This window comes from Aethalodelphis obliquidens, unplaced genomic scaffold (assembly GCF_003676395.1).
Source record: "Aethalodelphis obliquidens isolate GAN/ISIS:26980383/991018 unplaced genomic scaffold, ASM367639v1 scaffold6, whole genome shotgun sequence".
NCBI classification, from domain to species: domain Eukaryota; kingdom Metazoa; phylum Chordata; class Mammalia; order Artiodactyla; family Delphinidae; genus Aethalodelphis; species Aethalodelphis obliquidens.
Window position 1 is genome coordinate 16,083,552 of NW_020837950.1, and position 27,888 is coordinate 16,111,439.

Consider the following 27,888-nt stretch of genomic DNA (forward strand, 5'->3'; position numbering starts at 1 on the left):
AAAGGCCCTTAGTCACCACAGAGCTATGCATAGTTCCATAGAAGTTTGTTTTGTTTTGTTTTGTTTTTCCCTGTTCCTTAAGATTCTTGTTTACCCAGGAGTCATACTCATGATCTATGTTTCGTTGCAAAAAAGTTTTCCCTGTTCTTGAAGATTATTCTTTACCCAGGAGTCACAGTCATGGAAGAATATCAAGTACTAGCACATTCTGCCAGAACATAATAAGGGCAAATACACTTGCAGATACACCCCAAGAGGAATTCTGGATTGAGATCAACTATGAACAAACAGCTATTATTATTATTAACCAGCCTAAAGAGAATACAGTTAGAGGAGAAGGGAGTACACTGGAGAGAGAAATAATATGGAGATAGATTGATCACTAGTTCACACACCCTGGTGTCTTGGGCTAAAATTATTTTGACTGCTATGAGAAAATAGATTTCAAGAGGCTTCTCTACATTTCTAAAAATATTCATTCATTGTTAGCTAACAGAATTGTACTGTAAAAACTAGATAGTAGTTCATAGTACTATTCCCATAATTTCAATTATTAAATATGTGTATAACCTATTTGGTTTCTGAGTAAGCTTATTGAGGTTAGGGGTCTGCCCTAACCCATAGATATAGTTGCTTTACTTGTCACAAAATGAATGAATCAAACTATCAAATAAACAACTAGTCTTCAAGTATAGATTCATTTAAAATAAGCTGGGGAATTTACACTACTGATTAGAATGATTCTATAGGAATATTTTATTTTTCCTTTTTTAGTCCATAGATCACTTGATACAATATAGAAATGTGCAAAAAGAAAAGCAGAAGAGATATTGAATGAAGTAAAACAAAGAGGAAAGTCTTCTTTAAATATTTTCATATTTGCAAAAATATTTTCTCCTTCTGTTTCAAAAGGTTTTTTTCAATTATATGTAATTTCCTGAAGTAACAACATCAAACACGTAATACTACTCGAGGTTATACTTAGATTTATTTTATTAAATTATTATCATATGCATTTTCTACTTATTCTATAAATAATCAACTGTGACATTTGAACTTACGATACATTCACTATTTACTAGCTATGGAGTATTTGTTAAAATATTTAAATGTGCCCAGATTAAGATTCCAAATCTGTAAAATGACAATTAAATGATTCATGCCACAGCAGTTTTGTGCTGATTTAAATAAGACATAATTGAGCATGACTGCATATGGTTCCTTTATCCTACCCTTCTTTGTCAAGAATGCCAATCATGTGTTGAACTATAAGTGACCTGTGGGCAGTAATTGTGTTTTGAGTATGCATTGACAAAGTACACTCTTGAGTGCACCTTTTGAGTACTCGCTGAGAAAAAATGAATTAATCTGCAATTGATCATTGACCATCTTGCGGGGAAGATGGTCACTGACCATGCTTTGAGAAGTAGCATACTTGACTTTTGAGTGGAGCAAGATTTTCTTCACCTAGTAAAGGCAAATTATTTCTGCTAACATCATATAAAAATGTATGCATCAACTTTCAGAATAGTCCTTACTTTAAATAAACACTAGGAAAAACATATTTCAATTGTGGCAATACAAAAATTCCATGAATTGTGCCACATGCTCTTCAGGGAACTAAAATTTGGTCAGGGAAAATGGGCTGAAGAGCAGTATATCAGTAGCTTAATGGAAGTGGCTTAAAGTCAGCATTTTTCAGTTTTCTGTAAATGACACAACCAGATTGAATTATGAATAAAATAAAAACTACACATTCCTCAGGATACCTAGATTTGATCCCTATATTTTCCTTATCTGCTGTGTATTTTCCTTATCAACTGTTCCCCTCAACTTCAAATGTAGGTACTTTTCCACTTTGCCTAATAAAGCCATACCATTTTTGCTGTAGTGACTCTTCCAAGACTATTGACTATTCAAGGCAACCTGTTGTTATAAGCTCTCATATTATCTTCCTCATGTGTTTTTCTCAGCAGTTGTCACAGTTGTAAATTTCCTGTTTGATTATATGTGGTGTATGTGTTGTGTGTGTCTGAGTATGTCTCCCTCTGAGACTATAAGCTAGAGTATGTGATGGGAATGTATTTTTGTTTTGAGTCACCATTGTAGCTCATGGTTTGGCACAGCATTTGGCATAAACTAGGACCTCAATTACTATTCTGAGTTTCATTTCTTCTATTACAGAAAAGTACCACCAATGCTATTAATAGTAGCACTTTTAAATCCATTTTATAAATGTTTTTATTTTTTCATTTTTATACATAAAAATTAGAATCTGATTTATACTTTAATAGTGCCTTCCACCCCCACCCCCATTGTTTTCTTTTAATTTGTTATGACTCATCACTTTGTCTCCTAACCTGCAATACTTTCTCAAGACCTGACCCTGACTCTTTCCTTCCCCCACTGCTCACTGAACACCTGAACCCCATCATGCTTTCAAAATCCCTTTTTTGGGGTTTTATCTGAATTTCTTCATCAACCACCCTTGCCTTCTCATTCTTCCACCTCCATAACTGAAGCAAAACTCCTAACTTTTCCCTGGGAACAGTTTTAACAGTTAGCAGTTTAACATTGTATTATGTGTGGTGATCTACACAGCCTGACATCCTGGTGCAGCCGGGACATTTCCCCCTCGTGGAGCTCAGCTAGTCCCTCTGAAAAGCCACATGCTAGAACTGTTCTTACTTTTATGGGGTTTTCCCCATCAATTCTTTGGGTCCTAATCTCTGTTTTTCTCCCCTACTCTCCCTCTCTATTCCAATGTAAATGGTTGCATAGCATCAGTGTTTAGAGTTACCATTATTTATTTAATATCAAACTTAAAACTTTTAGCCAATTACATAGTCTTAGCTACTTAGCTGATTTTTTAATGTATTTATAATTGCTTTTTTAGATTAAATTCTTAGTTTATCCTCTTAGCCTTGGTGATTGAGCTCTAAATTCTCTACAAGGGTAAATGAATACACAACGTCAGTGAATGAAGATTTATACTTAGTTCTACAAACTATATAACTGGATGAGCCAGAGATTCAGAGAAAGGGATTTGGTTAAAAAGAAACTGCTAAAGTTAAAGGGCATTTATTTGGCTTACTGGGACTTATAGAAGTGTTGAAGAGGACTACGGTATTGGGAGGAGGAAAGGGAGAGAATCATTTCAAGGGAAGGGAGTATGGGAGATAATGTGGCCAAGTCATCTTTCTATTAAAATTGTACTGGATAGGAAGGGCGTTCAAATAATGGAAATGGGATTTCAAAGGTTTAATTTAGGTCAAAGCGTTACATTAGCAAATGATAAATGCCTGAAAGAAGTGGCCCTATGAACATTCCTTTGAATTTCTTCACTTGCTCTGGCCTTCATGTCATTTTTAAATGGTCATTTCAATTTTCAACTTCAAATCAGCACTTTATTCTTTCCTGCTGCAAGTGTTTTTGGTCTCATTAATGATTAATGATAAAACATATGCTCCTTGAATACTAATACTCCCCTTAAGTGTGGAATTCTTCACAGAAACCATCTTATTTTAAAAACACACCCAGAGATGCACAGTATCTTGTTAGGTTTTTCTGTTAAACAGTGAAGTGTTTTAAATGGCTCTTCCAGTAGTCTTTTAAGATGCATTCATTTATTTGTTTGAAGAAAGGAGATATGCTCAGGAACCATTTAAAAACCTTTACTTAATGTCTTTTCTAAAGCCCTAGGGAAGACTGGGATGTAAATCAAGAAATGGAAGGCATCTGGAAATACATCTTTATAAATTCAGAACTAAACTGTCCTGGGAGTTTTGGGCTCCTACTATCAAATTATAGAATTCCCAGAAGACCCTAAAGGATCTGATGTTCATATCAGTAACTCAAATATACAAAGTCCCAAGTTTATCATGAGGTTTTTGAATGGAAAAAATAGTTCTGACATTAACTTCCATAGGGACCATCAAAACAGCTGATGGCTTCACTTTGCAAAACTGTGATGTGGACAGTCATTTTACCATTAAAATAATAATCCCTGTTGGGCAACACAATGATTCTTGCCATATCAAATATGATTTCAAAAGGAATGATAGTGCTGAATCTGCATTTCTTTAGGTTTAATTCCCTGAACAATAAAAAAGAAAGCAAAACAAAAATGATGAAATCCTTGTAGTGATTTTACAATGCTAATTCTCAAGATTCAGGCTGAAGTCTGTCCTCTGTTTTATGTGGTATCGTACAGGACATTTAGTTAGATTACTAGTCTAGGTCCTAGTGACCTCCTGAGTACAGTGGTCATTCTGTCCCTAAGTCTATATTGTAAATCTTGTGATTAAGCCTCCACCAGAAATTATTGATATACAGTTGGTCAGCAGTTGTACTTAGAATTCCACTGTTTTTGCTCCTGATAATTTTTGTTTGCTCTTGATGTGAATTTCATGAGTAGAAAATAAAATCCAGTTTCCAAAGTGAAATAAGGAACTTTGTAAACGTGAAACAAACAATGAAAGAAAAGAGGAAAATGACAAAATTAGAGATATAGACAATTCTTGTTATTCATGGTAGTTCTGTTCTATCAAGTTGTGTGGACACTGAATTAACAAACATGGAAATTCAGGGTTAGGTTCCTGCAGAGCCTCTGTTCACAACACTTAGACAAGTGATCAATACATACTTTTATGTCTGTTTCTGCTTAAAAACACCTTATTTAGTGTGTATTGTTAATTCATTAACATTGAACTCAGACACTACAGCACTATAACTCTTGCCTGAACACTTATCTAACATGCATTCTTCCCATAAAGCACATCAGAGCCTTTTTGTGCTTAGGAGCACAATAGCCCTCAATACTATGCTCTTGGGGCATTTTTCAGAAATAAAATCCACATAAAAGCACAAAAACAGAGTGTAAAGTGGTACTAAATAGACTGCACAAAGGAGACTTGTTTACAGTATGAGAATTGCAACACGAAGGCAGAGCATCATCCTACTCCACCTCAACTGGGAAAGTGCACTGTGGGGGACTCACATTTTGTGCAGCTCTGTGTCATGTCCACAAGTGACTGTGAAAATGTTGTGAATGTTGATTTTGGGATTACAAATAAGTTTTTGTGAGTATTCAAATTCTTAAAAACCAAATCTGTGAATAAAGAGAATTGACAGTATACCTCAAATGATTTAGAAAAAACATGTATTTCCTTTTTTTTTTTCAAGAGACCATTGAATTGGGTACTTCAGAAAAATATTTCCTAAGAAGATAGCCCTTTCAATGACCTAATGGATGATGGCATGTTCAAAATATTAATCTAGAACTATTTGAAAATCCTGGGAAGATGAAAATGCCAAATGTTGCTATATCCTTTAATATTTTTCTCTTTCACTATTTGAGATGTGTAAAATACCACATACATAATTACTAGATATTTGGAACATTTCTATTTCTTCCTTAGAGAGTTACAATTTTTGGACCCAAACCTTTTATTTTTCTATTGATATATATATTTTTCATGATGTTTAAGTATACTTTATAATTAAATGATGTTATTTTTGTATCTCTTATTAATAATTTCCTTTGGTTTCCAATTTAGTTATTTGCTTTTTCAGTTGAATTTATTTGTGCCGCTAGGTCATAATTATGCTGTGGTCTTGGCAGCCTGGGACTGAGAAGTAGTTTAGCGTTTATCAAGTACAGGATATCCTTCTTCATCTGACTCAGCTGTTTTTCTTTATCATAAATCTAGTTTGTAAAATGCACTTTTTCTGTTAAAATCTAATGCACTTTTTCTGTTAAAATCTAACTCCTTCAGTTCCTTTCTTTCTGTCTTACTGTTGAATTTTCAAGTATGTAGTATCTGATAACCCCATTATAATGAACTCTGGGTTGCAGATGTATATGGCTCCAGAATCTGAGTTCAGAAGACTTGTAGAAAAAAGTTGAGTTCCTTTGCTTATTCTAACTCCATAAGCCTGTTTTCAAGTTTTCATTTTTTTTTTTTGTTCTGACAATAAAATTTAATTGAATTGACAATTCAACAGGTACATAATGTCTCTTTGTATATAGGATTATGACTGTTGTATATTTTTTTTGTTTTGTATTATGATAGGTCGTGGATCATACTATCTTTCACCTTCCTCTTTGCCTATTTTTCATGTTGGCTGCTGCTTTATAGTTTATTTTCCCCCAGTATTGTATGATGAGTAAACAAAAGTAAAGAAAATAATGGCAGAAATAAATAAATGAACAGGGAAAACACACTGGAAAATATTCCAAGAGTATAATATATATATAAAAGGAATAGAGTAGATATCTAGAAGGTAAGAGTTAATCAGTGAAGCATTAATAGAAACATAACAAGAACTTGATAATAACCTCATGATATGAACTCACTTAAAAGTTACATGAGGGGGGACCTTCAAGATGGCGGAGGCCTAAAACGTGGAGATCACCTTCCTCCCCAAAAATACATCAAAACTACATCTACATGTGGAACAACTCCTACAGAACACCTGCTAAACGATGGCAGAAGACCTCAGACTCCCAAAAGGCAAGAAATTCCCCATGTACCTGGGTAGGGCAAAAGAAAAAAGAAAAAACAGAGACAAAAGAACAGGGACTGGACCTGCACCTCCGGGAGGGAGCTGTGAAGGAGGAAAAGTTTTGACACACTAGGAAGCCCCTTCACTGGCGGAGATGGGTGGTGGGTGGGGGTGAAGCTTCAGAGCCACAGAGGAGAGTGCAGCAAGAGGGGTGCAGAGGGCAAAGCAGAGAGATTCCTGCACAGAGGATCAGTGCCAACAAGCACCCACCAGCCTGAGAGGCTTATGTGTTCACCCACTGGGGCGGGTGGGGGCTGGGAGCTGAGTCCTGGGCTTTGGAGTTCAGATCCCAGGGAGAGGAGTGGGGTTGGCTGCGTGAACACAGCCTGAGGGGGCTAGTGTGCCACAGCTAGCCAGGAGGGAGTCTGGGAAAAAGTCTAGACTTGCCTGTGAGTCAAGAGACCATTGTTTCGGGGTGCATGAGGAGAGGGGCTTCCTTCTCCATCTGCACACAGAAGGCAGAACACTGCCTAAAGGAGCTCTAGAGATGGGCATGAGCCATGGCTTTCAGCTTGGACACCGGAGACAGGCATGAAACACTAACGCTGCTGCTGTAGCCACCAAGACTCTGGTGTGCAAGTGCAGGTCACTATTCACACACCCGCCCCCAGGAGCCCGTGCAGCACGCCACTACCAGGGTCCTGTGATCCAGGGACAAATTCCCCAGCAGAACACATGGTGCACCTCAGGCTGTTGCAACATCACGCTGGCCTCTGCCGCTGCAGGCTCGCCCCGCATTCCAATTATAACTACGTACTCCTCCCACCCCCCAGCCTGAATGAGCAAGAGCCCCCTAATGAGCTGCTACTTTAACCCTGTGCTGTCTGGGCAGGGAACAGATGTCCTCAGGAGACCTACACACAGAAGTGGGGCCCAAACCAAAGCTGAACCCCGGGAGCTGTGCGAAAAAAGAAGAGAAAGGGAAATTTCTACCAGCAGCTTCAGGAGCAGCGGATTAAATCCTCACAATCAACTTGATGTACCCTGCATCTGTGGAATACCTGAATAAACAATGAATCATCCCAAAATTGAGGCGGTGGACTTTGGCAGCAACTGTAGACTTGGGATGTACTGTCTGTGACTTATTTGTTTCTGATTTTTATGTTTATCTTACTTTAGCTTTTAGCACGTGTTACCATTGGGGGATTTGTTTATTGGTTTGGTTACTCTCTTCTTTTTTTTTCATTTTTTTTATTTTAATAATTTTTAAATTTATTATTATTTTTTCTTTCTTTTTTTCTCCCTTTTCTGAGCTGTGTGGCTGATAGGGTTTTGGTGCTCTGGCTTGGTGTCAGGCCTGAGCCACCAAGGTGGGAGAGCCGAGTTCAGGACATTGGACCACGAGAGGCCTCCCAGACCCACATAATATCAGTCGGCAAGAGGTCCCCCAGAGACCTCCATCTCAATGCTAAGACCCAACTCCACCCTATGGCCAGCAAGCTCCAGTACTGAATGCTCCATGCCAAACAACTAACAAGACAGGAACACAACCCCACCCATTAGCAGAGAGGCTGCCTAAAATCATAATAAGTTCACAGACACCCCAAAACACACCACTGGACATGACCCTGTCCACCAGAAGGACAAGATCCAGCCCCACCCAACAGAACACAGGCACCAGTCCCCTCCAGTAGGAAGCCTACACAGGCCACTGGACCAAGCTCACCCATTGGGGGCAAACACTAAAAACAACGGGAACTACGGACCTGCAGCCTGGAAAAAGAGACCCCAAACACAGTAACTTAAACAAAATGAGGAGACAGAGAAATATGCAGCAGATGAAAGAGCAAAGTAAAAACCCACCACACCAAACAAATGAAGAGGTAATAGGCAGTCTACCTGAAAAAGAATTCAGAGTAATGATAGTAAAGATAATCCAAAATCTTGTAAATAGAATGGAGAAAATGCAGGAAACGTTTAACAAGGACCTAGAAAAACTAAAGAGCAAACAAACGATGAACAGCACAATAAATGAAATAAAAAATTCTCTAGAAGGAATCAATAGCAGAATAACTGAGGCAGAAGAGCTGATAAATGACCTGGAAGATAAAATAGTGGAAATAACTACTGCACAGCAGAATAAAGAAAAAATAATGAAGAGGATTGAGGACAGTCTCAGAGACCTCTGGGACAACATTAAATGCACCAACATTTGAATTATAGGGGTCCCAGAAGAAGAAGAGAAAAAGAAAAGTTCTGGGAAAATACTGGAAGAGATTATAGTTGAAAACTTCCCTAACATAGGAAAATAAATAGTCAATCAAGTCCAGGGAGCACAGAGAATCCCATACTAGATAAATCCAAGGAGAAACACACCAAAACACATATTAATAAAACTACCAAAAATTAAATTCAAAGAAAAAATATTAAAAGCAGCAAGGGAAAAGCAACAAATAACATACAAGGGAATCCCCATAGGTTAACAGCTGATCTTTCAGCAGAAACTCTGCAAGCCAGAAGGGAGTGGCAGGACATATTTAAAGTGGTGAAAGGAAAAAACCTACAACAAAGATTACTCTTCCCGGAAAGGATGTCATTCAGATTTGATGGAGAAATTAAAACCTTTACAGGCAAGCAAAAGTTAAGAGAACTCAGCACCACCAAACCAGCTTTACAACAAATGCTAAGGGAACTTCTCTAGGCAGGAAACACAAGAGAAGGAAAAGACCTACAAAAACAAACCCAAAACAATTAAGAAAATAGTAATAGGAACATACATATTGATAATTACCTTAAATGTAAATGTATTAAATGCTCCAAACAAAAGATATAGACTAGCTGAATGGATACAAAAACAAGAACCATATGAATGCTGTCTACAAGAGACCCACTCCAGATCTAGGGACACATATAGACTAAAAGTGAGGGGATGGAAAAAGATACGCCATGCAAATGGAAATCAAAAGAAAACTGGAGTAGCGATTCTCATATCAGAAAAAATAAACTTTAAAATAAAGACTATAATAAGAGACAAAGAAGTACACTACATAATGATCAAGTTATCAATACAAGAAGAAGATATAACAATTGTAAATATTTATGCATCCAGCATAGGACCACCTCAATACATAAGGCAAGTGCTAACAACCATAAAAAATTGACAGTATAACAGCTGGGGACTTTAACACCCCACTTTCACCAATGGACAGATCATCCAAAATGAAAATAAACAAGGAAACACAAGCTTTAGATGACACATTAGACCAGATGGGCTTAATTAATATTTATAAGACATTCCATCCATAAACAAGAGAATACGCTTTCTTTTCAAGTGCTCATGGAACATTCTGCAGGATAGATTATATCTTGGGTCACAAATCAAGCCTCGGTAAATTTAAGAAAACTGAAATCGTATCAGGTATCATTTCCGACCACAATGCTATGAGACTAGATATCAATTACAGGAAAAAGAACTGTAAAAAATAGAAACACATGGAAGCTAAACAATATGCTACCAAAAAACCAAGAGATCACTGAAGAAATCAAAGACAAAATCAAAAAATACCTAGAAACAAATGACAGTGAAAACATGACGGCACAAAACCTATGGGATGCAGTAAAAGCAATTCTAACACGGAAGTTTATAGCTATACAATCCTACCTCAAGAAACAAGAAAAATCTCAAAATAAACAACCTAACCTTACACCTAAAGCAATGAGAGAAAGAATAACAACAACAGAAAACCCCAAAGTTAGCAGAAGGAAAGGAATCACAAAGATCAGATCAGAAATAAATGAAAAAGAAATGAAGGAGACAATAGCAAACATCAATAAAACTAAAAGCTGGTTCTTTGAGAAGGTTATCAAAATTGACAAACCATTAGCCAGACTCATCAAGAAAAAAAGGAAGAAGGCTCAAATCAACAGAATTAGAAAGGCAAAAGAAGTAACAACTGACACTGCAGAAATACAAAGGATCATGAGAGTCTACTAAAAGCAACTACATGCCAATAAGGTGGACAACCTGGAAGAAATGGACACATTCTTGGAAAAACACAACCTTCCAAGACTGAACCAGGAAGAAATAGAAAATATAAACAGACCAATCACAAGCACTGAAGTTGAAACTGTGATTAAAAATCTTCCAACAAACAAAAGCCCAGGACCAAATGGCTTCACAGCTGAATTCTAGCAAACATTTAGAGAAGAGCTAACACCTATCCTTCTCAAACTCTTCCAAAATATAGCAGAGGGAGGAACACGCCTCTGCTCATTCTACGAGGCCACCATCACCCTGATACCAAAATCAGACAAAGATGTCACAAAGAAAGGAAACTACAGGTCAGTATCACTGATGAACATAGATGCAAGAATCCTCAACAAAATACTAGCAAACAGAATCCAAAAGCACATTAAAAGGATCATACCCCATAATCAAGTGGAGTTTATCCCAGGAATGCAAGGATTCTTCAGTATGCTCAAATCAATCAACGTGATACACCATATTAAAAACTGAAGGAGAAGAACCATATGATCATCTCAATAGATGCAGGAAAAGCTTTCAACAAAATTCAACACCCATTTAAAATAAAAACTCTCCATAAAGTAGGCATAGAAGGAACTTACCTCAATATAGTATTGGCCATAAATGACAAACCCACAGCCAATGTTGTTCTCAATGGTGAAAACCTGAAACCATTTCCTCTAAGATCAGGAAGAAGACAATGTTGCCCACTCTCATCACTATTATTCAACATAGTTTTGGAAGTTTTAGCCACAGCTATCAGAGAAGAAAAAGAAATGAAAAGAATCCAAATCAGAAAAGAAGTAAAACTGTCACTGTTTGTAGATGACATGATAATATACATAGAGAATGCTAAAGATGCTACCAGAAAGCTACTAGAGCTAATCAATGAATTTGGTAAAGTAGCAGGGCATAATTAATGCACATTAATCTCTTGCATTCCTATATACTAATTATGAAAAATCTGAGAGAGAAATTAAGGAAATATTCCCGTTAACCATTGCAACAAAAAGAATGAAATACATAGGAATAAATATACCTAAGGAGACAAAAGACCTGTATGCAGAAAATGATAAGACACTGATGAAAGCAATCAAAGTGATACAAACAGATGGAGAGATATACCACGTTCTCAGATTAGAAGAATCAACATTGTGAAAATGACTATAACACCCAAAGCAATGTACAGTTTCAATGCAATCCCTGTGAAACCACCAGTGGCATTTTTCATGAAACTAGAACAAAAACTTTTCCAATTTATATGGAAACACAAAAGACCCCGAATAGCCAAAGCAATCTTGAGACAGAAAAACGGAGCTTCAGGAATCAGGCTCCCTGACTTCATACTATACTACAGAGCTACAGTAATCAAGGCAGTATGGTACTGGCACAAAAACAGAAATATAGATCAATGGAACAGGATAGAAAGCCCAGAGATAAACCCATGCACATATGGTCACCTTATCTTTGACAAAGGAGGTAAGAATAGAATGAAGAAAAGACAGCCACTTTGCTAAGTGGTGCTGGGAAAACTGGGCAGCTACACGTAAAAGAATGAAATTAGAACACTTCCTAACACCATACACAAAAATAAAGTCAAAATGGATTAAAGACCTAAGTGTAAGACCAGACACTATAAAACTCTTAGAGGAAAACATAGGCAGAACACTCTATGACATAAATCACAGCAAGATCCTTTTTGACCCACCTCCTAGAGAAATGGAAATAAAAATTAAATAAACAAATGGGACCTAATGAAACTTAAAACTTTTGCAAGCAAAGGAAACCATAAATAAGACGAAAAGAGAACCTTCAGAATGGGAGAAAATATTTGCAAACGAAGCAGCTGACAAAGGATTAATCTCCAAAATATACAAACAGCACATGCAGTTCAGTATCAAAAAAACAAACAACCCAATGCAAACATGGGCAGAAGACCTAAAGAGACATTTCTCCAAAGAAGATATACAGATTGCCAACAAACACATGAAAGGATGCTCAACATCACTAATCATTAGAGAAATGCAAATCAAAACCACAATGAGGTATCACCTCTCACTGGTCAGAATGACCATCATCAAAAAATCTACAAACAAATGCTGGAGAGGATGTGGAGAAAATGGAACCCTCTTGCACTGTTAGTGGGAATGTGAATTGGTACAGCCACTATGGAGAACAGTATGGAGGTTCCTTAAAAAACTACAAATAGAACTACCATATGGCCCAGCAATCCCACTACTGGGCATATACCCTGAGAAAACCAAAATTCAAAAAGAGTCATGTACCACAATGTTCATTGCAGCTCTATTTACAGTAACTAGGAGATGTAAGCAACCTAAGTGTCCATAGACAGATGAATGGATAAAGAAGATGTGGCACATATATACAATAGAATATTACTCAGCCATAAAAGGAAACAAAATTGAGTTATTTGTAATTCAGTGGATGGGCCTAGAGTCTGTCATACAGAGTGAAGTATGTCAGAAATAGGAAAACAAATACCATATGGTAACACATATATATGGAATCTTAAAAAAAAAAAATGGTTCTTATGAACCTAGGAGCAAGACAGGAATAAAGATGGAGATGTAGAGAATGGACTTGAGGACATGGAGAGTGGAAGTGTAAGCTGGGACAAAGTGAGAGAGTGGCATAGACGTATATACACTACCAAATGTAAAATAGGTAGCTAGTGGGAAGCAGCAGCATAGCATAGGGAGATCAGCTCGGTGCTTTGTGTCCACCTAGAGGGGTGGGATAGGGAGGGTGGGAGGGAGACACCAGAGAGTGGTTTACGGGGATATATGTATACGTATAGCTGATTCCCTTTAGTTTTACAGCAGAAACTAATACAACATTGTAAAGCAATTATAGTGCAATAAAGATGTTAAAAAAAATTACATGAGGCCATGCTGGATACTAATTGTTTCATGCATTGTTTGCCTTAACCAAAAATAAACACAGGCAAACATGAATACCATTGCCTGATGAATGAACCTTGGGCCTGATTTTTCAGAAATGTAAAGAGGGCAATTTTAGATATTGTGATTTAACAACCATGAAGAATCAGAAGTAAAAATTGTCATGAATGTCCTTGGAGAAAGATAAATGTTGGAGAGTTTTCTGCTAGAACACTGGTCAGTGAGATCCCTTTATCAGCAGTCTTGCCATTATCTGGGAATTTGTTAAAAATGCAAATTCTTGTATTGACCTCATGCCTTCTGAATCTAGTTTTCTTAGAATAAGACAGATCAAAATGTGTTTATATAAAAGGCTCCCTTGTATTTCTTACACGCTCTAAGTCTGAGAACCACTGAGCTAGCACAACATGGGGAAAGAATAAGTAAGGACTGTGTGTGTGTGTCTGCAGGTACTACATTGTGCATAGAAATACCATGTAAGTAATATAGTAATTGGATATTATCAAAGATAATGACATCTACACATACCAGACAGTATGAAATCTAGAGTCAAACAGGTTCTCAGTAATTCAGTTTCTTTTTCTCACAGCCAGTATATTTTGATGCTGGATACTGATTCTGGCAGAGTGAAGACGGGCTTTATTATGTCTCCTCAGAGTGGGGATGCTAGCGTGTTGATTAGCCTGTGGGCAGTGAAATCACACTGCCTGGGTTTAACTCCCGACTCTCCCACTTACTATCTGCATGACATCACACCAATTACTTAATATCTCTTTGCCTTTTTGCTGATTTGTAAAATGGAGAAATCAGTGATACTTACAGGTTTGTGGTGAGGATTAAACACATGAATACTTTTAAAGTAGTACCTGAAATGTATTTGAAAAGTAATAAAATTTTAATATTAGGTCTTATTTGTATGGATTCATTGCTAGAAATAATAGTGTACGTATTCTTAAATAGAATTACATGAAGAGAGTCTATGTCCTACTTCTCTGTATTCCCTAAAAATATCTAAAAATTCAAATTAATTTGCATGGGAACCTATAGAGTGATAGTTTGGCATTTTTCTTTAGTACATGTATTTCCTATAATCCTAGAATCCATTTTTCCTTTTGTCCAAATGGCATTTTCCCATGTTCTGTCTGTCATTGGCACAGTCTCCTAATTTTGAAGCAGAACTTTATCTTAACCACACAGATGTTCTTTGCTAGTTTTCTGGAGTTTAACAATGTGCCTGACACTCCATTTTCCTGACAATTTGGTGAAATCCCTTTATGTCTTTGTATGCAGGTTCTATGCTTCAGAGGGAGCTCTTTTACCCATGTTTTGAAATGGGACATCCCTGTCAGTCACTGCAGCCTATTGTATTTTTCTAAGACTTGCACATTGATCCTTAATCTGTGTCCCCTGAAAGGCTGCTATTTTTCACTATTTCATTTGACTTGCTAAGTTTATGGTTCCAATTAAAGGATTCTGGGTCACAGTTATAGCAGTTGAACACTGTCATCCGAAAGATCACAAATTTCATACACCAGTCTACTCAGTCTTATCCACATAACATCAATTACAACAGTCCTATAAGTGTCTAACAGATTTTGACATTTATGTCTTTATTGGCAATAATCTTAAGGGGGCCTATCCTTATATTTGAAGCATGAAGGTACTTAAAAGTTACAATCTCTGATGCTAGCATTCGGAGACTTTGAATGCCCAAATCTGTTAGCTTCTTGAATGGTCCCAATGCTTTATAGATGCTTTTAAAGTACCTTCAAATAGTTGAGCTGGAATTAGGTGAATCCTATAGTTAAGCAATCCCGTGGATGCCGATGGGAGAGGAAATTGAAGGTCTTTCAGATTAAAAGTTCAAATTGTGATGATTGCACCTTTTAGCCTCCAAACTGGCTTTACCTTGATCTCCCTAAGCCTGTTCAGTTCATCATATTGAAAAGATTGTGACATTTTCTAAATCACCTGGGGGGAGTATTCCATTTCAATTCAGTGACTAAGTCTTTCCCTGAGCCTACAGTAGTATCCTGCTGCGTTTAGTCCTTTAATGTGGAAGTAATTCTTATGTTTATAAAGTTTTGTGGCTTTTAAATTCCATAAGGAAGCCTCACACTTTAATATGAGATACGCTAAAAAAAAATTATTCACTGTACCTCAACTGGTCTAAAGGAAAAGCTTATCAAAGGTAGGGAAATGCTAGCCAGAGCCACTTTAAACATCAGTAAAGAGACATCACTGAAAATAAAATCACACAAAATAACCTTTTGATGTTGGGAATTTTGAATTGAGATGCCAAATCTGAATCTTCATTTTTCACAAATAACATTTTTATAATTTCAAAAATTATATGTAGGGCTTCCCTGGTGGCACAGTGGTTGAGAGTCCGCCTGCCGATGCAGGGGACACGGGTTCGTGCCCCAGTCCGGGAAGATCCCACATGCTGCGGAGCGGCTGGGCCCGTGAGCCATGGCCGCTGAGCCTGCGCGGCCGGAGCCTGTGCTCCGCAACGGGAGAGGCCACAACAGTGAGAGGCCCGCGTACCGCAAAAAAAAAAAAAAAAAGTTGTATGTACTCTTGGGAAGAGATTTTTAAAATATTAAAAACAATAGACAGAAAGTACCTTCAGTTGAATACAACCATAACTCTATACATCTTTTCCAGACTTATTCTATACATGCACACATGAATTTAAATAAAATCAGTTCTCTGAATTTAGCATTACCTTATAAATTTTGTCCAAGCCATTATATTTTTGAATTGTTTTTTAATATTTTATAGATGAACTACAATATTGAATTTCCTTATTTTTATTAACATTAATTTTGGGTTTTCTGGAACTATAAATCAATTATAAAGTCATGAATATCTTTGTAAGTAAATCTTGGCCCATAATTTTTGTTACTGCCTTAGGCTAAATTCCTAAGAATAAAACTGATGGTTAATGATATTAAACATTTAAATATAATGCCAATATTTCCTCCAGAAAGACCATACCAATTTTTGCCCTCAACTTTGGCAACAATGAGATTTACAAGTTAAAAAAATAAAAAACTTTTGACCAAAAAAGATAAGTTAAAAATGACCTCATTCTAAATTTCATTTACTGTTTCACTGGAGAAAAAAAAAAAAATCATGTTTTTTCTTTTTTTTGGATTTGCCTGTTACTTATCTTTAACATTTCTATGTCATTTTTACAAATGCTGGAAAGTAGAATTCTGCTTCTAGTTTTAGTAATTAACATCTTTAATACAAAGTTTTTAAAAGAGAAGACTTTATTTAGCTTTTATAGATATTTTATATCTGAAATAGAACTTCTAGTAAAACATGACATGTCCTCTACCATTTCTTTACTAATTTGTCCGAAGCTAGAACACTTTTTTCTCTTTTGTTTATTGCCTATCTCCTGCCACTCTAATGAGGGTAGGCAGAGATTTGTGTGTCTTGCTCTCTGAAATCCCTCTAGAGCTACAACCAAGCCTGACATGGTAACTACACAATAAATAGTTGTTGGATGTTTAATGAAAAATTCCTTGACCAGAAAGTTCCTCAAATATGAGATAGTTATGCTCTCAACATTCACTCATAAACCTTTTGCATAGTGTGGTCTTTAGACCTGGGGGTAGCCCACAAAAACCTGATGGCTCGTAACATACCTGGAGACCTGGCCCCTAGCCCGGGCTGCTGCCACGAAGACAAGGCCAGCACAGGTAAAGCTTAGAAGGCCAGGAATACCTTGTCCCTCTCCACAACCTGCCCTCCCAGTAACCCCATGAGAGAAGGGCCTCCTAGCTTCTCTCAAAGACAGGAAGAAAATAAATTTTCAAGAGACAACGGAGAGTGGAAAGAGCATTTTCAGGAACAGGAATGGAGGCTGCTTTAGGGAGAGGACCAGAGTGCTCCAGGGATGGAACATTCTGTTATGCCTTTCCCGTGGGCGTGTTGTGGCCTCTGCCTCCTCCCTGGCCACACGGCACCCTGTGCCCCCGGAGACCAGCTGGCCCACCCCGACCGTCAGCTGCCTCCGGCCTGAGCCCCAGCTGAAACCATGCACCTCAGATTGGGACTTGAACCCACGTGCCCGGGCTCGAACCCAGCCTAAACCCACAGTCTTCCAACTGAGATCACACACCTGGTTTCAGAACTTAATGAAACTCAGGTTCTTGATGTCTCATCATAGAGAGAACTCAGTGAGAGACAAAGTGATCGGTAAGAAGTGGATTTATTTAGAGAGAAACAGTCCACAGACAGATTGTGGGCCATCTCAGAAGGTGAGAAAGGCCTAGAAAACACTTTTAAACCCTCTCTGCTCATACTGAAGTTTATACCTGTTAGAAAACTTGAGAGCTGTAAGACCAATAGCAAAGAAGAAACTCACTATGCTTGGAATAATTTTAGATGAAGGGTGTGAGATCTTCCTCTTACTGCTTGTTGTAGTGTCATAAAAGTAGTTAACTAAAAATATTGCTATTTTGACCTGCCTTCTTCTTGAGAATGTTTATGTGATGTGTTGGTCTAGTTTTTATCCCACTCCCTGTAAGAACTATCTATAACCGTTATATTTCTGGGCTTTGTCTTACCCTACTATGCAAAACAAGTCATGAATTCATAGAAGTCAAATCTTGGAACAGCCATCCTCACCTGTTGTCTAGGCTCCTGTATATTTTTTTTTCTTTTTTTTTTGGCTGCGTAGGGTCTTAGCTGCGGCACGTGGGATCTTGGTTGAGGCATGCAGGATCTTTTGTTGAAGCGCATGGGCTCTTCATTGTGGTGCTCAGGCTTCTCTCTAGTTGTGGTGTGCAGGTTTTCTCTCTCTAGTTGTGGTGTGCAGGCTCCAGAGTGTGTGGGCACCGTAGTTTGCGGCACGTGAGCTCTCTCGTTGAGATGTACAAGTTCAGTAGTTGTGGCGCGTGGGCTTAGTTGCCCTGCAGCATGTGGGATCTTAGTTCCCTGACCAGGGATCGAACCCATGTCCCCTGCATTGGAAAGAGGGTTATTTACCACTGGACCACCAGGGAAGTCCTAGCTCCTGTAAATTATTGACTCTCTAACCACAGGTGGGAACAGATACTTCTATCTACTCTGTAACATCCAGTTGTTAGTTTTTAACTCCGTGGAAATTTCACCATATCAATTAGGCATAATCCTCTAATTAATTATTGTTAGTGGCTGCATAATATCCACCAGAGTATATGTTCCATTGTTTGTTTAATCATGTTTTTTATCAACAATAATTTACTTATTTTTTTCTATTATAAATAGGTTGCAGTAAATACAAATATTCTCATATATATAAATGTAGGTATCATATCATTATGGGATTGATTTTATGATATATGGTGTACACAGTTACATTGAGTTGTAGTAGAAGTTATCAAATTGCTTTCCCAAAATTATGTAATGATTCATACTTCTGACATGTTATGTAATGTTATCGAGTTACTTTCCCAAAATTATGTAATGATTCATACTTTTGACATGGTACATAAACACAGACATTTTATTCAGATCCCTGACAAAAATAAATGTTGTCTATTTCATGTTTGCCAATCTACTAAGTATAAAATGATATCCCACTTTTACTTTAATTTGCATTTCTCTGATTGCTGAAAATGTTGGGCATTTTGTTATGTTATATTGTTCATTTTGAATTCTGTCCTGGGATTTGTCTTTTCATGTATGTTTTACCTGTTTTCTCTGAGATAAATTTGAGTTTTTCTTCGTGATTTCTAAATGCCCTTTTTATAACCATCACTTATCTGTCATTTGTGTTATAATATTTTCTAATATTTGTTTAACCTATCTTTAAATTTTTTTTCAAAGGCTGTGTTTAGTATTTTTCAAGTAGGTCAGATTGTTTTGGTCTCATTTTTATCTAATGGTGAATTTATCACTATTGAAATTCCAGTTTCAGCTTTTTTTTAATTAAATATTTTAGTTCAGACTTCAACTTATCATTGTAAGTTTTATCTTTTCTGATTTTCCTCAACTAACTTTAAAAGGAAGTTCAAAAGCCAAATAATCTTTATATCCACAATATTGATAGTTTTATTAAAAAAAAAGAAAAGTGTGTTCTTTGCTTAGTCCTAGATATAATTTTGAATTACTAGTTTGTATTGTTTGAAACAATTTCTAGAGAAAATCAACAAAACCAAAGATTGTTCTTTGATGTTATCAAAAAATTATAAGATCTCTAGTGAGACACACCAAGAAATAAAGAAAGAAGACTCAAGTACTTAAATCTAAATTGATACAGGATTATCACTACTGATCTCACATAAATTAAAAAAAAGATTGAGATGATACTATAAACAATTGTATGCCAAAAACTTAAATAACCTAGATTAAATGGACACATTGTTAAAAGAAACAAACTACCAAAACTGACCTAGAACATATCCAAAGTCAGAATAGACCTATGACAAGAAAAGAAATTGAGTTAGTAATCAAAAACTTCCCACAAGGCAAGCTTAGCCCCAGACGACTTCACTTGTGAATTCTACCACACACATGAAGAACAAGTTACAGCACAAATTATTTCAAAGAAAATAAAGAGGAGGGAACACTCCTAACTCATTCTGTGAGATCAATATTACTAAGAAAAATAAGCAAAGATGTCACAGGAAAAGGCAACTTCAGTCAGATATCCATTATGAGGAGAGATACAAAATCCTCAGCCAAATTTTAACAAACCAGCAACATATAAAATGGATTATGCATTATGACCAGTAGGAATTTTGCCAGCAATGCAAGTTTGGTTTAACATAAAGTAAACTTATGGAATAAACCATATTAATAAAATAAATGGTAAAACACATGATCATTTAATGCAGAAAAAGCATTTGACAAAGTGCAACACTTACATGGTAAAAACACTAAACAAACTAGGAACACAAGGGAACTTTCTCAGTCGGATAGAGGTCAACTGTGAAAAACCCTCAGCTAACATACTCAATGGTGAAAGACTGAATGTTTTCTCTGAAAGATCAAGAACAGGATAAAAATTGAACTGGAAGTTCTAGTTAAGGAAATAAAGCAAGAAAAATAAGTGAAAGACCTCCAGGTTTCAAAGGAAGAAATAAAATTATATTTTCAGGTAGCATGTCTATATCAATTTTTCTTTGATATAGAAAAATTAATATAGTTAAGATGAAAATAGTCCATAAATTAATCTACACAGTCAGTGTAGCCTGGTGAGCCAGGAGTGTAATGATGATATTGACAGTGGTGGGAACACAGAGAAAATAATGAGCTTGGCTATAGACATGTTAAGTTTTAAGTGTCAGCAGGATATTCAAGTAGAAATATCTTGCAGACAGCCAAACATGAGGGCTTGGAGAACATACGGTGATTTAATCCCCTTTTGCAGATTTGTATGTGTTACTTTCATCTTTTAAATTTTATTTCCCTTGGTGATTTGGCCATGTGATTTCTTTACTAGAGTCCCTTCTGACTTTTTATTACTTCATTTTATAAATATCTGGATACATTTCAAGTTGCCCTTTATTTCAGTAACATTCCATTATTTTCTCATATTTCTTGGAAAACATTGAGATTATTTTATTCATTTCCCTCTCAGTTTTATTTTGAAACACTTACTGTGATACTGCTAATATTTAGCAAGATGTGTTAGGTCTACAGGCACGCACACACACATACTTACATACAAACTACTAGTTCAGGAGAGTTTCCATGTTTTCAATTATTTGTCAAGAGCTTTCCCATATCTCCCCTTGTGTTTTTGACATACTTTTGGCTTGATTGATTTATGTAAACATTTAATTAAATGATGTTATTTAAAAAGTGCTGTGAAAGCTCTGGGAGGCTCAAGAGACCCTTCTCAAGTACAGGATGATGACTAACATGCTCCTAGAACTTCATCAATTTAAATCAAGTTCTTTTACAGTTCCAACACCAGTATAGTTCACAATAGTCTAACCTCATTTCTACACAAAAGTGTGAATAAAGGACCCAAAAATATGTTTTGTGACAATAGAATAGAAACATGGGATCACTGAACATGTGAGTGGAGGATATGCCAAAATAGAAATTAAAAATTGAGAAATTTGGTTGCATTAAATTTTAATAATTGCCTAATTTGTCATTATTCGTAAGCTTTAGCAAAGTTTGCAGGGCAGGGAAAGCCTCTCTGTCCACCTGTTCTTATCAAAGAGGAAGAGAACTAACAGGATGTATCATTTTCTAGGGCTTTAGACCACATTTGTTAGCTGGTCTTTTTCATTCCTCTAAGTTACTCAAATGGATATACAAATCTTTTCATTCTAAGGAACCTATTTTATTGAAGTTAAATCATCCACTACTATAATTTCCTATTCAAAAGTAAAATCTTTGGATGAGCAGAACTATACTTTTCTAATATTATATATCATTCAGATATATAATATTTGTACCAGGAGCTATATTTTTGAATATCCACAGCCTTCCACATGAACAACTAGTAGATGTTAAACAATTTATACCATAAACCTACCACAAACCAAGAAAAATTGATAGTTAAAGCATTTTACTGAGGATTTCTCTGTAAAATATTGATGATCTGACTTTGGTAAAAAAAAAATTCCAAGTAATATTTTTCCTCTTGAGGGGTATTTGCCCATTTCAGTTGTGAAAGAGCTTCATTTAATACCAGTAAGATTCATCATGATCCCAGCTTTTCAAACTGATAATCAGGAGGGCCTGGTTTCAAAGAATAATGCAAGAAAGGTTTTCACATAGATTCTGCATATGTTTCTACTTATTCTACCTACAATGCAATAATAATATTGTGACTCAACAATGCTTTGATGGCTTTGTTCTCTGATCACACACTTTTCTTTCTTGAAAGACAGACATCAGATATCAACTTTCATACAAGAAAAATTTTGGAGGCATAGATTATGCCAGTATCGTTCTGAGGCTTTAGCAATGGAGAAACCATCAGTCACCACCTGACTATGATATCTTAAGTTGGCTATTCTAGGGGCTCTGGACATTTTAAAGATTCTTGAGAAGCTTTAAAGAAAAATAATTTCTGCCTTCAAAAAAAACTATAAAAATATCTAGGGAGTGACAAACATTCAAAAATATAATGATTAGATAGTGGTGTGGGTGACACAGGTGTTTTCATTCACCAGAGCTAATCAGACTGCACATGTCAGGTCTGTGCATTTCACGTTATGTAAACTACATTTTAATGAAAATAAGAAATATATTTACATTTTCATGACTTATCTGTCCCATCAAAGGAATTTGCAGCATATTTTGTTAGATTCATTTTCTCTTAGCTCTGTTAAAATAACTTCAGCAGGGGTTTCTCTGGTGGTCCAGCGGTTAAGACTCTGTGCTCCCAGTGCAGGGGGCCTGGGTTCAATCCCTGGTCAGGGAACTAGACCCCGCATGCCACAGCTAAAGACCTGGTGCAGCCAAATAAATAAATAAGTAAATATTTAAAGATAAATAAATAAAATAACTTCAGCAATAGATACTTGTCATTGAAAAGGTTGACCTGATAAATACTATTGTTTGTGTGATATGAAAGTGATTACACCAAAAAGTGCTGTATGACATATTTAGATAGGCCAACAATAAGCCATGCCAAAACATAGCGTTTAGAGAATTTAAAAAAATACTACTAACATCTCATGATTATTTATTAAGCTAACTCTGTATGGAAGATATTCAGATAACTTTTCCTACTTGAATTATTTAGCCAACTGCTGTAAAATGCATGTGAATATAATTACAAATCAGAACACAATTAGACAACATTAAGAAAGCATGTATGTAGGAGTTTACTGTATTTGCTCATTTTAGTGTTAGTACCACTATAAACAAAATGAAATTTCTGTGTAATACTATAAGATCCATAAATGGTATGAGACCAAGAAAAATATTTTGGTTTAGAAGTTTAGAAATATATTTGTTAAACATATTTATTAAGCATTTACTATATGACAGGCACTGTTTTAAACACTGGCAATCTGTCAACTAACAAAATACCTGTCATCATAAATCTTACATTATGTTGATGGAGAAATAAAAATATGTCTTTTGGTTCTGGTTCAGTTGACTTGGATGGTCTTATATCATATGTAGCTATATTTCCTAATACTAAATCCTATGTCTCTGAAGCTGAGGTACAAAGGAATATGATATGAAACTGTGTCCTGAGGTATACCCCACACATACATGAATAAATGGCACATGTGAAGGAAATTCTCAAGTGTGATGAACAGCTCGGGGACCACTGTAGAGAACAACATCACAAATGACTAGTAGCTAAAACACATCATGGAGTTGCTCTCAAAAACGGTAACAGAAGACATGACAGAAGCAGAGTTTGGGTAAAACAGAGAAATAACTTCATAGCCATTCAGCATCCAGCTAATAGACACCAGTAGGAACTCCAAGTAGAGATTGTGTCTCTCTACTAATAGGTCCCTCTGTGACTACACAGGGCACACATCCTGGGGAGTGAGGAATAGAGAGGAGTCACTAGTTCCGCTATCTACATGCCTTGCAGAGCTTCCTTGCTCCAAAAGTTTTCAAAACTTTCTTTTATACTTCTGGATATTGCTTTCCCTCAGGGAGAAAAGTACATCAGAACAAAAAGTTACTCTAGTTGTTTGAAATAACATTTCTTTAGGGAAGTGTAAGCCAACAATTCGATGAGAAGAGGGCAGGCGGTCACAACATTTGTGGGAAAAGAATATTCCATCTAGGGCTTCCCTGGTGGCGCAGTGGTTGAGAGGCCGCCTGCCGATGCAGGGGACACGGGTTCGTGCCCAGGTCTGGGAAGATCCCACATGCCGTGGAGCGGCTGGGCCCGTGAGCCATGGCCGCTGAGCCTGCGCGTCCGGAGCCTGTGCTCCACAACGGGAGAGGCCACAGCAGTGAGAGGCCCACGTACCGCAAAAAAAAAAATAAAAATAAAAAATAAAAATAAAAAGTGTTGTATTTTAAAAAAAAAAAAAAAGAATATTCCATCTAGTATCTAATGCTATACAAGAAGATTTTTGAAATGCATGATATTCTTTGAGTTATAGGTAAAAAAGCAAATAAAAAAGCATAACTAATAAAATGGACCCAACAGTGTTTATGTAAATATTTATCTAACATTGTATAATCATTGCCCAGACCTGAAATGATATTCACATGTCCAGAGGGCAATTGTCTGTCAAAGTTAAATATTTCCTATTTCCCCATCTTGTTTCAGTATCTTCCATGGCCTTCAAGGTAAATATATTGATGTATTGTGAAGAAATGTCAATAGGTACACATGTGACGTATCAGGATCTCTAAAAACTGGTTTTATTTCAGTTGAAAAGTCAAAAAGCAGATGGCACCTGAAAAAGGGGCATTTTGAAGATACACTGAACATAGAAACTTTCTGTTAAGTACTACTTTTCTTTTCAGAACTACCCAGAATTATATGCAGGATGCCAAACATAGAAATTTCTTCACATTTTGTGGTGAAATGGGTGATTGTCAGTAAAATGTCTGTGGCTACTTTCTTATACAGAACCAAACTAATTCTGTTTATTATTTCCCAACTCAGTTGTAAAATGCATATGTTGATATCTAAAAATTGAGATTCAATATGAAATGATCATAGGAGAAAAAGAGCAGTTGTCTTAAAAATACAGTCCCACCAACTACATGATAAATTCTCCCAGTGTTGATTTTTTCTTTTAACCTTAGAGTTAGCGTGTTGAGAATATTTTCTGTTATGTATATTTCTAGTTGTTCTAATAATGATGAGGCTTTCTGCTTTTTCATGCTTATGTAAGTTATTAATGTTTCAGAGGTGGACCTGTGATGTTTTCTGTCATTTATCTTCAGTACCTTCCATTCTATTGGGGCACAAGTTTTACATCTTACAAAGTATCTGTAACATTATAATAAATAAATAAATAAACAAATAAATAAATAACATGTTTGAGAATAAATTAGCATATCAAATTGCTTTTGAATTTAATTATTTTATTTATTCACAAACATATAAATATTTACTATGTACCTATTAATGCCAAGTGTTAATAAGCCAACTATTTACATGACAAAATACCATCTTCTAAGTCTCTATAATCTTGAAAAGGGAGATTAATTAACATAATATAATAGCATGAGGATATATGTCATTGTATACTGTTGGATTTAAGGAATGAGAAGTCATTTATTCGTATCTACCTGTGAATATTAAGGAAAAGTTTTTACAGCTTAGTCCTGAAAGTGAGAAACTATGACATATTGGAGCATATGCAGGCACAGGCACATGGAGAAATGTGAGCAAAGGAAATGCAAATATATAGTGGATGTTTTGGGAAACTGAGTTTTAAGAGTTCTATTTCTGTACCACAGAACATGAGAAGGATGAAAATAGAGATACATGCAGAGGTGGTTCATGAAAGTTTATATATGTTATGCTAGACATTAAGATGAAAGTCATATGATTAATATTTCAATTGATTATAGGGAATTGGAGGTAAAGCAGTATGATTTTAACGTAAAAACCATGACAAAAGATAGATCCAGAATATGGAACACTCACCGGGAAAGGCAAACTTTGTGAGGCTTTAGTCAAATAAGAGGTAAAGTCATCTAATAGAATAGAAAAAAGTGGGAAAAAAAAAGGATGAAAATCACTTTTTCTTATTTATATTGATGGGTTTGGAATTCTGAGACTTTTTATTTTATTTTTTTGCGGTACGCGGGCCTCTCACTTGCTGTGGCCTCTCTCGTTGTGGAGCACAGGCTCCGGACGCGCAGGCTCAGCGGCCATGGCTCATGGGCCCAGCCACTCCGTGGCATGTGGGATCTTCCTGAACCGGGGCACGAACCCGTGTCCCCTGCATCGGCAGGCAGACGCTCAACCACTGCGCCACCAGGGAAGCCCCTCTGAGACTTATTTTAAACGGAGGCTTAGATATGAGGGGATTTGGCTGTGACATCTGTCATTCAATTGCTCTCCAGGGTTGATTTGGCTGATTTGGCCGGCTAGGCAGCTGTCCCCTTCCTCACTACTGCGTATGTTTCTCCCATAGCTACAGTATGCTCTGTCGAAAAGGACAACGATTCCCGATGGAGGAGGATCATTCTTTAGTCATTTTTTAGGGTATACCAGTAGCCATGCTCTCCTTTCCTTTTAGAATCCCAAACAAGCTCTATAAGGTTCATTTGTAGGAGAACTTAGGGTAGTCAAGTTTCCAAACTCCAGGCACCTCCAAATGAGGTGCTACCTGTGGCTGTCTGCCTTTTTGGAAAAAAAAAAAAAAAGAGGCTTGCTCTAAAGAAGGATGTAGAACAAAGAGACTATTCAGGTATGAAGATAGCTTTTAGCTATGAATTCATTTTCTCTTTTGTGTGAAAAACATGAATCCAAAGGCGGTTTCTAGAATTTTCTAAGGTCCCACAGGGAATTAATGAGAGACTAAATAAATGCTAACCTTTCTAAAATAGTTCATAGTTACATTTCTTAAAAACAAAACATTGTTACATTATGTAACAGTTTTAAGACTATTTTTAGGACAGTTTTAGGATTAAACTAAATTGCAAGTGAGGTACAGAGCTTTCTCATATACCCCCTGCATAGCCTCCTCTATTACCAACATCACTCACCTGAATCGTACAGTTTTTACCAAGGGTGAACCTAATTGACACATCATAATCACACAAAGTCCATAGTTTATCTCAGAGTTTACTCTTGTTGTCATTCTATGAGTTTGAACAAATGTATAGTGACATATATCCATCATTATATCATACAGAATAATTTCACTGCCCTAAAAATCCTCTTCACTCTGCCTATTCATTTTTCCCCAACACCCAACCCCTAACAACCACGGATATTTTTTATCATCTCCATAGTTTTATCTTTCTAGAATGTCAGGTAGTTGGAATCATATAGTATGTAGCCTTTCAGATTAGCTTCTTTCACTTAGTAAATGTATTTAAGATTCCTCATACTTTCCATTACTTGATAGCTTGTTTTTTTAGTGTTAAAATCCCATTGTCTGGACGTGCCACAGTTTACAATGAATTTGAGTTCCAGTTGCTTCAAATCCTTACCACCATTGGGTGTGTCGGTGTTCTGGATATTGTCCATTCTAATAAGTATATATTGGTACCCCATTGTGCATTAATTTGCATTTCCCTAGTGATATGATGTGGAGCATCTTTTCATATACTTATTTGCCATCTGTACATCTTCTTTGGTGAAGTATCTGTTAAGGCATTTGGTCCATTTCCTAATCAGGTTGCATGTTTTCATACTGTGGAGTTTTAAGAGTTCTTTGCATGTTGTGTTAGAGGTCTTTATCAAATGTGTCTTTTGCAAATATTTTCTCCTAGACTATGTTTTGTCTTCTAATTCTCTTGATATTGTCTTTGCAGAGCAGAAGTTTTTTTCATTTTAAGGAAGTCCAATTTATCAAT

The 27,888-nt window shown here is 36.4% G+C and overlaps 1 long non-coding RNA gene across 1 annotated transcript; it reads right to left on the minus strand.

The window, feature by feature from the left end:
• Positions 1-1,454: 1,454 nt before the first annotated feature.
• Positions 1,455-27,192, minus strand: LOC113618686 (uncharacterized). Its single transcript, XR_003432087.1, has 4 exons — positions 27,036-27,192; positions 17,209-17,213; positions 6,462-6,466; positions 1,455-1,467 (listed from the first exon to the last, which is right to left on the minus strand). It is a non-coding gene; the product is annotated as an uncharacterized LOC113618686 (long non-coding RNA).
• Between the last annotated feature and the right edge of the window lie 696 nt (positions 27,193-27,888).